The following is a 12,462-nucleotide window of genomic DNA, read 5'->3' on the forward strand; positions in this document are numbered from 1 at the left end:
GCAGCTCCCCCTCTCAAACGAAGGGCAATACTAATGGAAGCATTTCTTTTAATACTGTAAAAAGAAAGAGAGTATGGATCCTCAAGTTGTTTACCTTCGTAGAGAAGCCGTTGAGCTGCCGAAGGGATCCCCAGCTTGAGATCCAGTGCGTGCTTGAGGTCCTGCACTAGATCTGTGGAATTCACCCATTGTAGCAGGGTTTTACCGGAAATGAGCTTGATTTGGATCTGAAACGAGACAAAAAAATCAGAGCCCCTCTTTCCTCTGCAGATCTGAGACAAGGGGAGGCGGGAGCTTTGCTGGGTATTCTTTTTCTGAGTTTGCCTGAAGGGCATGAGAGAAGAGGATGGGGGTAATCCATCGTCATTGAGACTGTTGATGCATCCTGCTCTATCAGGCTTCCATATGGCCCGTCCAGATAGATCCAGGGTTCTGAGGAAGTTCTGGAATTTAAAAACAGAGTACTGGCTATCTTTGGGAGGCAGAGGAGGAGATAAGAAGGTTGAGCAGCCTTCCAGATTATAGAACAACTTCCCGTTTGCCGTCATCTGAGGAACAACATGAGAATGATCCACCTGATCATCCTTGGCCTTCATGTTTGCAGTCTGAGGTAAGCAAAGGATGCTTGAGGCCGCCACGGAGGGCCAAAGTCTAGCAACCCCAGAAATCTGAGCGGAAGCTAGAGAGGAGAGGGAAGCTTTCAGATCTTAATGGCATCATTTAATGTACAAGGTTCCACAAATTCAATTCGTTTATTGAATGTTATGGGTATCCCACTAATAATTCTTTGGAATTTTTCCTTCTCATCATTGATATATAACACATATCTTAACAATTCCAAAAACCTGGTGACATATTCTTCATCTAACATTTTCCCCATCCCGAGATCATAAAATTATTTAACTTTGTTGTCAGAGTATTAGTATGACAACTATTTGTGTCTAAAGAGACCCTACAACTCGATCAATGTCAATCTATCTTTAGTTATGCCTTTGGCATTCTTCAAATCTTCCCACCACATATCTTCTTTTCCTTTGAGACTATAGGTGGCCACTTTTTATTTCATGTTCTCAAAATAATCATTGATCCATAAGGATTTTTTTATGCTAAGCAACCATGCTTCTACATATTTAGATTTCTTCATTTATCCATCAAACATGGGTGGTTTGACCTTCTTATATTCCTCTGGAATATGGTCCCTTTTTCTCTCTCTTTGATGGTGTTGATGATAAGAGTGTTGATTGTGCCTCCTAGTGGTTGATGAGCCTCATCATTGGGTAATTTTATGGGCCTTAATTCACCTCCTAGCTTAGTCAAATAAACTCTTCTCACAACTTATTACATGTTTTGATTATATTTTGTTTAATGAGATGAATTAAAGTGAGATATTATGCCTAGTGGACTAATATGCATTTAATGCAGGTTTGGAAGAGGAAATCAAGGAATTTTGGCAAGACTAAGGTTTGGAACTCGAATGGGACAAGGGAGAGAGATTGTAGGAGGTAAAATATTCCTCATTTACTGCCACCCCCCCATTTGAATATTCCTCCATTAATCACACCAGCTCAGAGTGCAAGCAACCAAGTCATGAAGATCAGAAGGTAGCCGAGCAAGTGATAGACACAGAGTTAGTTCATCTAAAGTTTGGGAGCTAAGCCTCCCTATATTTAAGGAAGTCGTTGGGGACTTCAACTGTATAAGTAGAGAGGCCTAGAGCCTCATTAGGATTCGAATTTTTATTGTAAAAACTCTAGTTATTTTGGAGCTCCAGACTTGTGGAAGATGTTGATGTAATTTTATGTTTTGATAATAAGAATGAGTTTTTTCTTGATCCAACACTGAGTTAACTCAGAGGGATGAAGCTCTTGGGTTAGGTCCCAACCCTAGTAGCAAAGGCTCCTCTTCTTGTATCTGTATGCTTAGCATTAGTTTCATAGATTCATGGTTAAATTCTCTTTAGAAGTATTTCGTTGCAAGTAGTGTAGATTTGATTAGTTGTTTATTAGTTTGCTTCCATTTGTTCCTTACTTCAGTAGCAGGTTAGAAGGGACGAAAGGAGCACCACAAAGCTATCAGTAGGTGTCTTGGCATCACCTCTTCCTTCAGGGATCATGATTTGAGGAAAAGACCCTTATGCAGCCCCAAAAAGACAGATTTCCATTTTCTCATAGGATTTAGAGTTTACTGTACTTGAACGAACATTTGATTAGTTTTGCAAGTGTAAGATTTAATTTCCATCTCTTCCATCTTCAGCCTTACAGTAGATCTCATCCATGGTTCCATTTTATTCAACAATTTTCCTCATGCATGAAGTAGATAGCTAGCTCATTAAATTATGCTTTTTTAGCTTATTAGAATTCTTCTTGTTTACATGACTTTTTGGCAATTACACATGTTTGATGTAGAGTAGGTGCTTCAAAAGTAGAAAGAGATCTCATAGCAAGCAACCACCTTCCAACTTCATCCAACCATAATCATTCCTTGCTTTCACCAAGACCATCATCAATTTCATCATTTTACATAGAAATTCCTCCAAGCATGTTGAGCAAATCCAACCATCTCCTAACCTTGTTTTGAGTTCTGAGTGATCCTAGGCCTTTTCCCACTCCATTCCACCCATAAACCACCTTCCCTAAGCCTTCCATCACCTCCAGTACCCATCATTTTTCTCTCGACTGTATCCTGTAGAAATATAGGGATTACTTTAGGTTTCTAGTACATCTCGTAGGTTTTCCTGTAGTGGCCTGTTTTGAGGCCGAATTGAGGGAAAACCTCTAGGAAGCCACACAAGGTCACCCAAGGGTCTCCCAAACCTTCCAACCATCTCCTAAGCCTTCTAACCATCCACCAACATCCCTAAGCTACCCGACACATCACCGAAAGAGATTAGCTTTCACACTTGATTTTTAATGAAAAGAACAAAAAAGACAAAAACAAATTTATTTAAGTCCTTTACATGCACAATAGAGATGTTTGATGTTTTGAACTTCCATGCTTAGGACAATAGAATTTCATTCATGTTAGCTTAGCATTGTTGTAAAGCATAGTTTCTTAGCAGTTAGTTAGGGAATGGTGTGTCTCAGCATTGAATTTCGATCTTTTTCATTATTGCAGTAGATAAGCTCTCCCTTAGAGTAGATTCCTCTTTCTTTCATCAAGTAATCAAGCTTCTTCTGAATCCATAGAATTCTAGCTTGAAAACCCTAGTGGTCTCTTGCCAGCTGAATAGTGACAAAAGGCAGAACCATCACTTTTATTTGTGTATAAAACACTGTCACCTCCAAGTTTGTATGAACCTCAGGTTGATAAAGTAAAGTTGGTAGCCCCAGGAGTTGTAGCATTCTTGTTGCAATACTGGTGCTCATCAGAGGTAAATCTATAATATCTACCAGAGCGATGTACATAAGTGCTAGTTCTTCCTTCTGGGATACTAAGTGGTGTATTCCCTCACATGGTGTATTCACTTTTGCTTTTGTGCCTTTTTTTGGACCTACTACCATCTACCCCATTGGTTTTCTCTTCTAACTCATGAAGGCTTCTCCTGTCTCTATGACCATCTCTCAGCTCATGCTGCCTCCGTCTCTGTAAGTCTGAGGCTTTACTTTATGACTGCATTTATCTCAGCTTGCCTCTCCTAGGCCCTTACCAACCTTTCATTATCTGCATTGAAGCTCCTAACCTCAACCCTTAGGCTCCTAAGGGTCCATCCAATCATGAGAGTTCCCCCCTCCCCCTTGGCTAATTGATCTTTCTTCTTCATTTGTCATGGATTCTTCATATCCATGTTGTGACTGATCAAAGCTATATTGCACCATTCCTGTCCTCATTTCTTTGTCTTTCACTCTCTTTTGCTGCTTGTGACGTGCTTTCATTGACACACACTTGTTAGAGACATTATAATATAAATAAATGACAATAAATCATGCCAGACACAATCTTCCTTTTAGAGAGCTGTTATGACAAGCTAGCTGTAATAAGAATCCATGTTAGTGCACCAATGTCATTCAATCAACAAATTATTAGCATAAATATATATGCTTGCATAATCAACAAAATATATCTATTGACACAAGTTGTTAGCTCATCAATAACAATGAAAACATATCAATTTTTAGTCCATGCTACATAATAAAATCACAAAGTGAGCATATCAATCATGCATGCAATCAATTAATCATAGACCAAATATTAACATCTAAATGTTTGTCTCAAATAGGAGCTTGCTATTAATTTCCCATATAGAGCCCATCCAGTCCAAGTGCCGAACCCGTACCACCTATAAAGACCCCACTTTACACTCAGTGAAGTTTTCACTCACCAATCCAACTCCTTCGATACAATTAAAGAAGTGGGATTCCTTTTTTTTTAATCTTTCTTTCGAGTTCTCAAAACTTAGAGTAGATGTCACCATTGGCTTCATCTCTCTGAAATGTTTTCGATGATGAGAAATTTTGTCCAATTTAGACTCCTGTATCTTATGCTACCCATCCTTAAAGTTTTGCTTATTAAAAAAAATGTTATCTCCTCTCTCTCCCACGTAAAACTCATGTAACATGACATCATACCATGACCTAAAGGCTCTTAAAACCTATATATATATATATATATATATAAATAAATAACTGGTCACTATACATACATGTAACTTCAAACCGGACCTAACCTCTTTCATATATATCTATATATATAACAATGTACAAACACTTTACACATGACATTCATATGTTGCAATAATTTGGATCAACAACAAAGGCATCACCTTTTATATATATATAATGATGTACAAACACTTTACACATGACATATTCATATGTATTGCAACACATACATATCACACAACTGCCTTATATCCCACGAGAAAAATATTTATATAATGAGGGTTACAATGGGCTGGGCATAGTTCCATCGGAATCTGCATCAAAGCTCAACCCAATCTATGTTGGCAATTACCGTTTCTTCCCCATTGGGCACGTAAGGTCGGCCCGACCTCTGGCCATTTGTTAAGACAGTAAGTCGGCCCTAACCCCGACCTGGTCATAAAACAAAGTGCTACGACACAGTTGTTGGATCATAGGCACCCAAAGAATTACAGTGATAGCACGACTGTAGGTATGAGTTAACATCTTGGAAATCGATGTGTCATGTTAACACATTACATATGTATATAAGACAAAGAGTTCACTCCCAATGTAGCGAGATTTTAGTTGGCAACCCAAATGTAACCCAACCCTTGCAATCCACTTTCATTATATAAAATTAGTATCCGCATAGTAGTGAAATTCCCCGGTATTAACACAATGTAGGGTATATCGCACCCCAGTAGAAAATTCAGATAACCAGGTTTTGAGTCACCTATTAAGCACTCAAAGTACCAATATGTTTGACCAGATTAATTGATAATTACATACAACGCTTTACGTCGATAGGTTTTCCAAGACGATAAATAATCAAATCAAAAGTCTCCACCCTCATTGCATTCGACCCATGCCGAAGTACACATTTAAGAGCAATAATGAAAATAACCAATATGACTGCCTTAAAGGGAATACGGTCGTCTACCCATTTTACTATAAATGATACTCATCTGCCGTCTTATATTAGGAGCATTAGGTTATCCTTCCAACATGATTACTACAATGTAAAACGATGCAAGTCCCCTATACTTGGCCTGTCAATGAACATAATACCTACCGTTACAGTTTCACTACTGTAAGTTGGGCTTAGTGCTATGACAAATTCGTTCTCTCAACACTCAATTTTATTGTTGTTATTAACATTTTACAGAGACTCACATTTTTCTCAACCAGATGAAGTGCAGATGTTTAAGGCCAACCTGCCTAATACAAATAATCATTAATTACAACTTTGTTCATGTAATCATTCCAACACCAAGAAACCATGTAAAATGTAGTACTCATTAAAGAGAAATTTGACCCTTTTAGGTGCATAGCAAAGATACAATATTATGTCAATTCCATGAAGCATAAAACAAACATATTCAAGCTTATGAGGAAGTGCCATCCACAACATATAAGTGTAAGGTTTATTTATAGATTAGTTTTCTATAAAATGGAAATGAAGACCTAGAACCAAGGTATACATTATTGAAGACTTAGAGAAATCCACCATATAAAATAAACACGTCAATAAGGACTAGAGAGGAAGAAATCCTTAGTATTACCACACACCAACATAAGCAATGCTAGTAAGAGATTACAATCAACATAATAACATCAATGTAATAAGAAAACATCCATAGTAATTGCTAATGGAACATAACCAATACCATCACACACTATTCCAATGGCTTTAAAATAGTGAGAACAACATATTAGTCAATCATGTATACAGTAAAAACATAAACCATATCCAATACATCAATACATACCATTTCAATCTAGAAATGTAAATGTGTATATGTATTCATTATCTCTTGAGAATATGGGAAATACTCATCTCAAAAACTAATGAGCAACAAAGTTTGGGACAATGACTTTCCGCCCAACCATAGACAACTGCAACCAAGCTATCACTTGTAGCTATCACACTGAGCCACATTCCAGAGACTAAGGGGCCTTCTACGTAGGGATTCTAACACAACTATCAGTTGAACCAGGGACTCTAGAGATTCTTTCCCTCCCACTAATTGAGTTGTTATTAACAAGTGAAAAAGGAGTTTAGGGACTTGTTGTATCCACCCTTTAGAATTCAACACTGCGGTTCCACCCAACTTAGGGACTCTAGAACCACAATAAAATCAAACAGACAACAAAGAAGCCTCCATAAATCCTCAAGGAGCTTATAAGAATAATTCCTCCACCCCAACCCTCAGGGATTTCTAAGAAATACCATCTCCACTCTTTGGTCAATGGGGAGTCAAGGGGTAATTACTTCCTCACTTGGAAGTAATTTCTTCATGACTTCTTTCCAACCAAAAGTTGTCTCTCTGTTGTAATGAATTTTCCTGGCTTTTTTATTGTTTTTCTTTGTGTTCTCACCTCTATCTTTTTCTTCTTTTTCTCCTCTCGAATGCTTGTCTTCCACAGTTCGAAATCCAATCTCCTTTCAACAGTTCGATTGTCTCCTCCTCTACCTTGCTACGCTTCTTCCAACAATTTGACTTTTCCCTCCCTTATTGCTATGCTTTCCTCCTATCTCCTCATATTTTTCCCTTGTTGTTTTGACTATCTCCCTTTAGACAATGATTCTTGCCAACAAAACCTCGTTGACCAATGAGGAGAATGCCACCTGCCTGCATATCCCAAGGTTGCTAAATGTTATTTTATTTGTTGCAGTGGGTGGCCAACACACCATACTAGCTGAAAACTCACCCTTTTTCCTTTCTAAATTTGTTGTCCCTATTTTCTTATCCACTACTATAAAAGCACAAGTGATAAGAAAATAAAAATTGTCCCTTTTTTCCTAGCTATTAGTTGTTATGTACCAGCTCATATTTTTGTTGTTGTAAGGAACTTTTAAAAATACCCCAGCAAGTAACCTCCCGAACCTCTAGAATTTGTGTCCCATTACTCAACCCATATTTTTTTGTAAAAATATTTGCATTGCGTACATGAGTGAAAAATAATTTGGCTTTTCAAATATTCACATATGGAACCTTGATGTTAACAACCATCAATTGATTTGAAAGACTTTGTTAGAAAAGTGTAGATGTTACAAATTGTATAAATGGATATGTCTAGGTATTTTCTATAGTTAGCATATGTGGAACTTTGTTCACATTGTGGTATGATCTTTTTACATAAATTGTTTGTGCATTGAATGTATATGCATTTATTATTATACTTTTCCTATGTGGCCAAGATGACCAATTTGTTGAGGTCATTACAATACCAATATGAAATTACAATCTCCATGTATAGGTTCTTGTAGGAGATATTTTGAAATATGTGATGTACATTAATACCTTGAATAAGTTTGGCTTCATGTTGTGTAATGAGGTTATTGGGTACATTTAATGTAATTGTCATTTCTCCTATTAGATCAACCAAATCAATATGTGATATAAATACGTTGTGTGCTTTGTAAATAGTTGTTTTATATGCCAAAACGACATCACCATGGAAGGCTACTCCAAATTTCATGCTTTTCATGTCTTGAATTGTTATGCAATTGAAAACTATGTGTTTTTTCCTATTGATCAACATTTAGTGCACGTGAATGAGCACAAAACATCCCTAAGAAAGTCAAGGAATATTGCTATAATGAGTTTCTACCTTTATGTCTATTGTTGCATTATGTCTATAGCTTGGTGATCTTCATGTCTTATTTCCATGTTGTAACATATGGAAAAGAACAAAAGTATTTTTATCTACATGAAAATATATTGCCATTTAATAGTTAGAATAGATTTAGATTGTAAATGCACAAATACATCATGCATTTGAATGCAATAGTTGGTAACAATTGACATTATCAGTGTATGATGACATATGAAAATGGAAGTGTATTACAACTTAATATAAAGTATCTAGTACCATTGCGAATGCATAAAATCAACATAAGAGGATGAAGAAAATGAAGAATAGTATTGAGTGTGTGATTACTTGCTTCTAATTATAATTATAATCCTTGACATTTATCTCCCACTAGGCATTTTATTCATTTAAAGGACTAATAATGCTAATATCTAATGTTGTTGATATGAGTGAAATGAAAAATCCAAATATGGAAGCCAAGAAATCCAAAAATGAAGAAGGACCAATATTAGAAGTGGTCCTAGTTAGAGATGAGGAGACAAAGGTATAAGTTGGCACCTCAAGCCCAATTTACAATGACACTATTTGTTGCATGAATCCTGACATGGTGTGAAAATTTCCACCCCTCTATGAAGACATTAGCCTAAATGACGATTTCTATCCACTAATAAAATGTTCAAGGTTTCACAAAATACTACACATTCCATTATTTTCCCATGTGCAAAGGCTATTTAATGAATCATCCTCCAAGTGGATATAGACAATAGGTTGATCAAGGATTTTAATCTGCATGAGAATTGCATCATTTCAAACCTTTGTTATACACATGTACTATAATCTTCCCTTGAAGAGGTTAAACTCATTAATGATTGGATGTTAAAGTTCCCTTTTTAATGTAGAGAAGTAATGAAGGTAGAATTCGACACCTCGGGCCCAACTTATAATTTCATTATCTATTACATGGATACTTCTATGTTGTACGAATTTCCAACCCTCTATGAATACATTGAATTGGATGAGGTTTCCAATAAAATTAGAAAACATTCAAGGCTACAAAAAATAACTATGCACTCTATTGTCTTCCCATGTTCAAAGGCTATTTCATGGATTATTTTCCTAGCATATGTAGACAATAGGTTGATTAAGTATACTTAAGGCACACAAATTGAATGAATTTAGACCTCTATTAGTCACAAGTACTATAAGCTTCCTAGAGAAGAGATTGAAGCTTACTAATGATTGGATGTTACAGTTCCATTTCAACTATAGAGAAGTAATGAAGAGTTGGATAGTGCTTGGGACAAAGTTCAAGGTGAGAAAAACATGGAATTATTAGATACAGGTTCTTAGAACCCCTTCTAAATTTTTCATATCCCTTTTGTGCCAACTAAAATAGCATGGCATTTGAGACTTTGATGTCACATTGTTCAGTGGGTAGGTTTGTTCAAAATGATATATTATTGAGTTGTATGCTATTATGGATATTCCACTAAAATAATTCATCACAACATATCTTATTACTTGTGAAATATTAAATTATGTAATTTATTTCCTTAGAACTGAGATTAATTATTACTAGCTTGTTGCTTGAATTTATGAAATAAATCAAATAAAAATGAAAGAAATGAGAAAAAGAAAACAACATCCACAAATGAAAACAACATATATCTTGGGAAGCCAAATATGGGAGGAAACCTAGCTAGAAGGTGAGGCCTATGCTCTTCTCTCCTTTCTTTAGTTATGGAAATTCAAATGCAAAGAAAGAGGCACTCACTATGGAGTTTCCTTTGAAATTGTGTCTTGTACAACTACCACACAATATTTTTCTCCTCTATTATGCTCTCAAAATACCACTCCTAGATGCTCTGCTCAACTTTGGAACAAATAAAATGTTAAAGAAATGAAGTATTTCTCCTCCTAGTGGCCTAGTATTTATCATGGCTCAATAACAATGTAGGGTTAACATTTTTTCATCCTCAAATCTCAATTAGTCATAATACTTTGGATATTCTAAAATATTCTTCAAAGTAAACATGTGGCTAGCCCAACATGTGTGAGTGACAGGGGTTGATCTGGTATCCACTTGTATCATGGTGGTCAACTTGTAGGAGGCACAACTTTCACATATGAGATTCGATTGACGTGAATTTTGTACCAAGGTCTCAAAGTGCATAACAATATCGGGATGGTGAGAAAATATCACGAACGTTTGACCCCAAAAAATTTCACTTGATGATGGCTTTAAAAGGTTTAAAACCCGAATTTTCCAAATTGGGACATATCACTAAAATGGCCCTTTCAATGTAGTTCCTCCAATTTTTCCATATGGAAAATATGAAAATAGATGAAAAATTGTATAATAATTTTTCTAGATCAATTATAATCCTTGGCCATGGACAAATTTTGATTGTTATTCCTTGCAACTTTTTTATTTCTAAGGAATGAGATATAACTAAAGACAACAAAAAATAAAATGGAGGATGTGCTTACTTTCTTGGGATGATTCAAGTAGAGGAGAGGTGAAAGAAATCATAAATTATGTCATGATAAAACCAATATGCATTTGAGACATTTATTTCACATTGTTCAATTGGTAGGTTTTTCCAAATATAATATATTATAGTCCTTGACTATGGACAAAGTTTAGTTGTTATTTTCATGCAATTTTTATCTTTCCATGTATTGAACTAGAGTTTTTCTTCGAACAATATTTGATTTAATATCAATGTTGAAGTAACCTATAATGAAAAAAGTCACAATCCATATTTGTATATTGTGTTTTTTTTTTTTCAAATCATTTTAATTATTATAGATACTAGTTTAAATGGTGTTGCAAATATTTTAATTAAGTAAATTTGTAGTTTGAAGTACATGTCAATGAGGGTGAGTTCAACTTTAGTATAATAATATGATTTTGTTTCCTTGATTGGTAACTTTTATCTATGCACATAAGAATTCCATGGGTGGAATGTGCAATGGAAAAGTTGAATGCCATGAATTACTTACTTTTCGATGGAAAATGCAAGTGTGTTTCTTGAAAGCATGGTACCATATTGTTCCTGAAATTTGTATCATGCATAATTCCATTAATAGGTGCATGTACACTACATTTTCTTAGTGTTGAAATTGATAAGCTATTTGTATCGTTGTTTATTTTTTTTGCAAAATGTAGCTTCATTGGTATAATTGTTTCTATTCATGCCATTTCATTTGATACCTTGGCCTTCACATAGAAGTTTTTTGACATTGGTTTTTCAATTGAGTATAATGAGTCAATGTTTTTAATGTGTGGTAGTGCAATATGGACTAGCCCATGATGTGTCACACTAGTTGGGTCAAATGCAACGCCACTTAGTGTTAATCCTTTTGTTCTATGTATTGTTCTTGTGCAAGCTAGTTGTATTAGAAACTACTTTTGTATTTTGATTTATGACCCATTTTGGGATATTTCTAGTGGTTTTGCAATATGAAAATTAATGTACATTTTGTTTCGAATAGCTCAAGGAATTCAATTCTTTAATATTTTCCAATATTTAGGTCTGAAAACTCTATCTAAACAACATTGTACCCATCACTATTGCTTCTTTTTGAAGATTCCTTCATTTCCCTTAACTAATCCATCCTTAGTGTTGTAGTTTCTTACATATAGTTCAATTAAAAGATTGTGTTTGATTATTATTTTTTATGGTAGTGCTATTGATTTTTGATAGGATTTTCATAATTCAAAAATGTTCATTTAGCCTATAGGTTCTTCATGTCAATATGTTTGTTACTAGTGCTACTTGTAATTAGTTCAATTGTTGTAGTACTATATGTTCGGTAGTATGCATGTTTGTTTAACTACTTCAGATGGCCTCATGGATAATAAATTGAGATTACTTGTATATTGAAAATATTGTAAATCAATTTGGAGGTCATATTTTTCGTATTTCTCATCTATGACTTCGATGGTATTTGTACTTTCTGTTTCAGTTCTTTTGAAGATATTTATGTTGAATAATTACTCACTCCATGTTTCTATTGCATTGATTGCATCTTCAGTGTTACCCCTTGTAGCTATGATAGAAAATGTAAACCGTTTCTATTTTTTCTAGGGCGTTTGGTCTAATGCAATAGAGGAAGCTTTCCAAATATTTCCAAATTGGGCAATGTTTCTTATTTATATTATTTTTGACACAATATGGATAATATAACATCAATTTGTGTTTGTAAAAATTTTCAATGTCTTTGTGTCTCTAATGACATA

Source organism: Pinus tabuliformis, chromosome 1_1 (assembly GCF_031772625.1).
Source record: "Pinus tabuliformis cultivar Carrire ecotype Pingquan chromosome 1_1, CPIR1, whole genome shotgun sequence".
NCBI classification, from domain to species: domain Eukaryota; kingdom Viridiplantae; phylum Streptophyta; class Pinopsida; order Pinales; family Pinaceae; genus Pinus; species Pinus tabuliformis.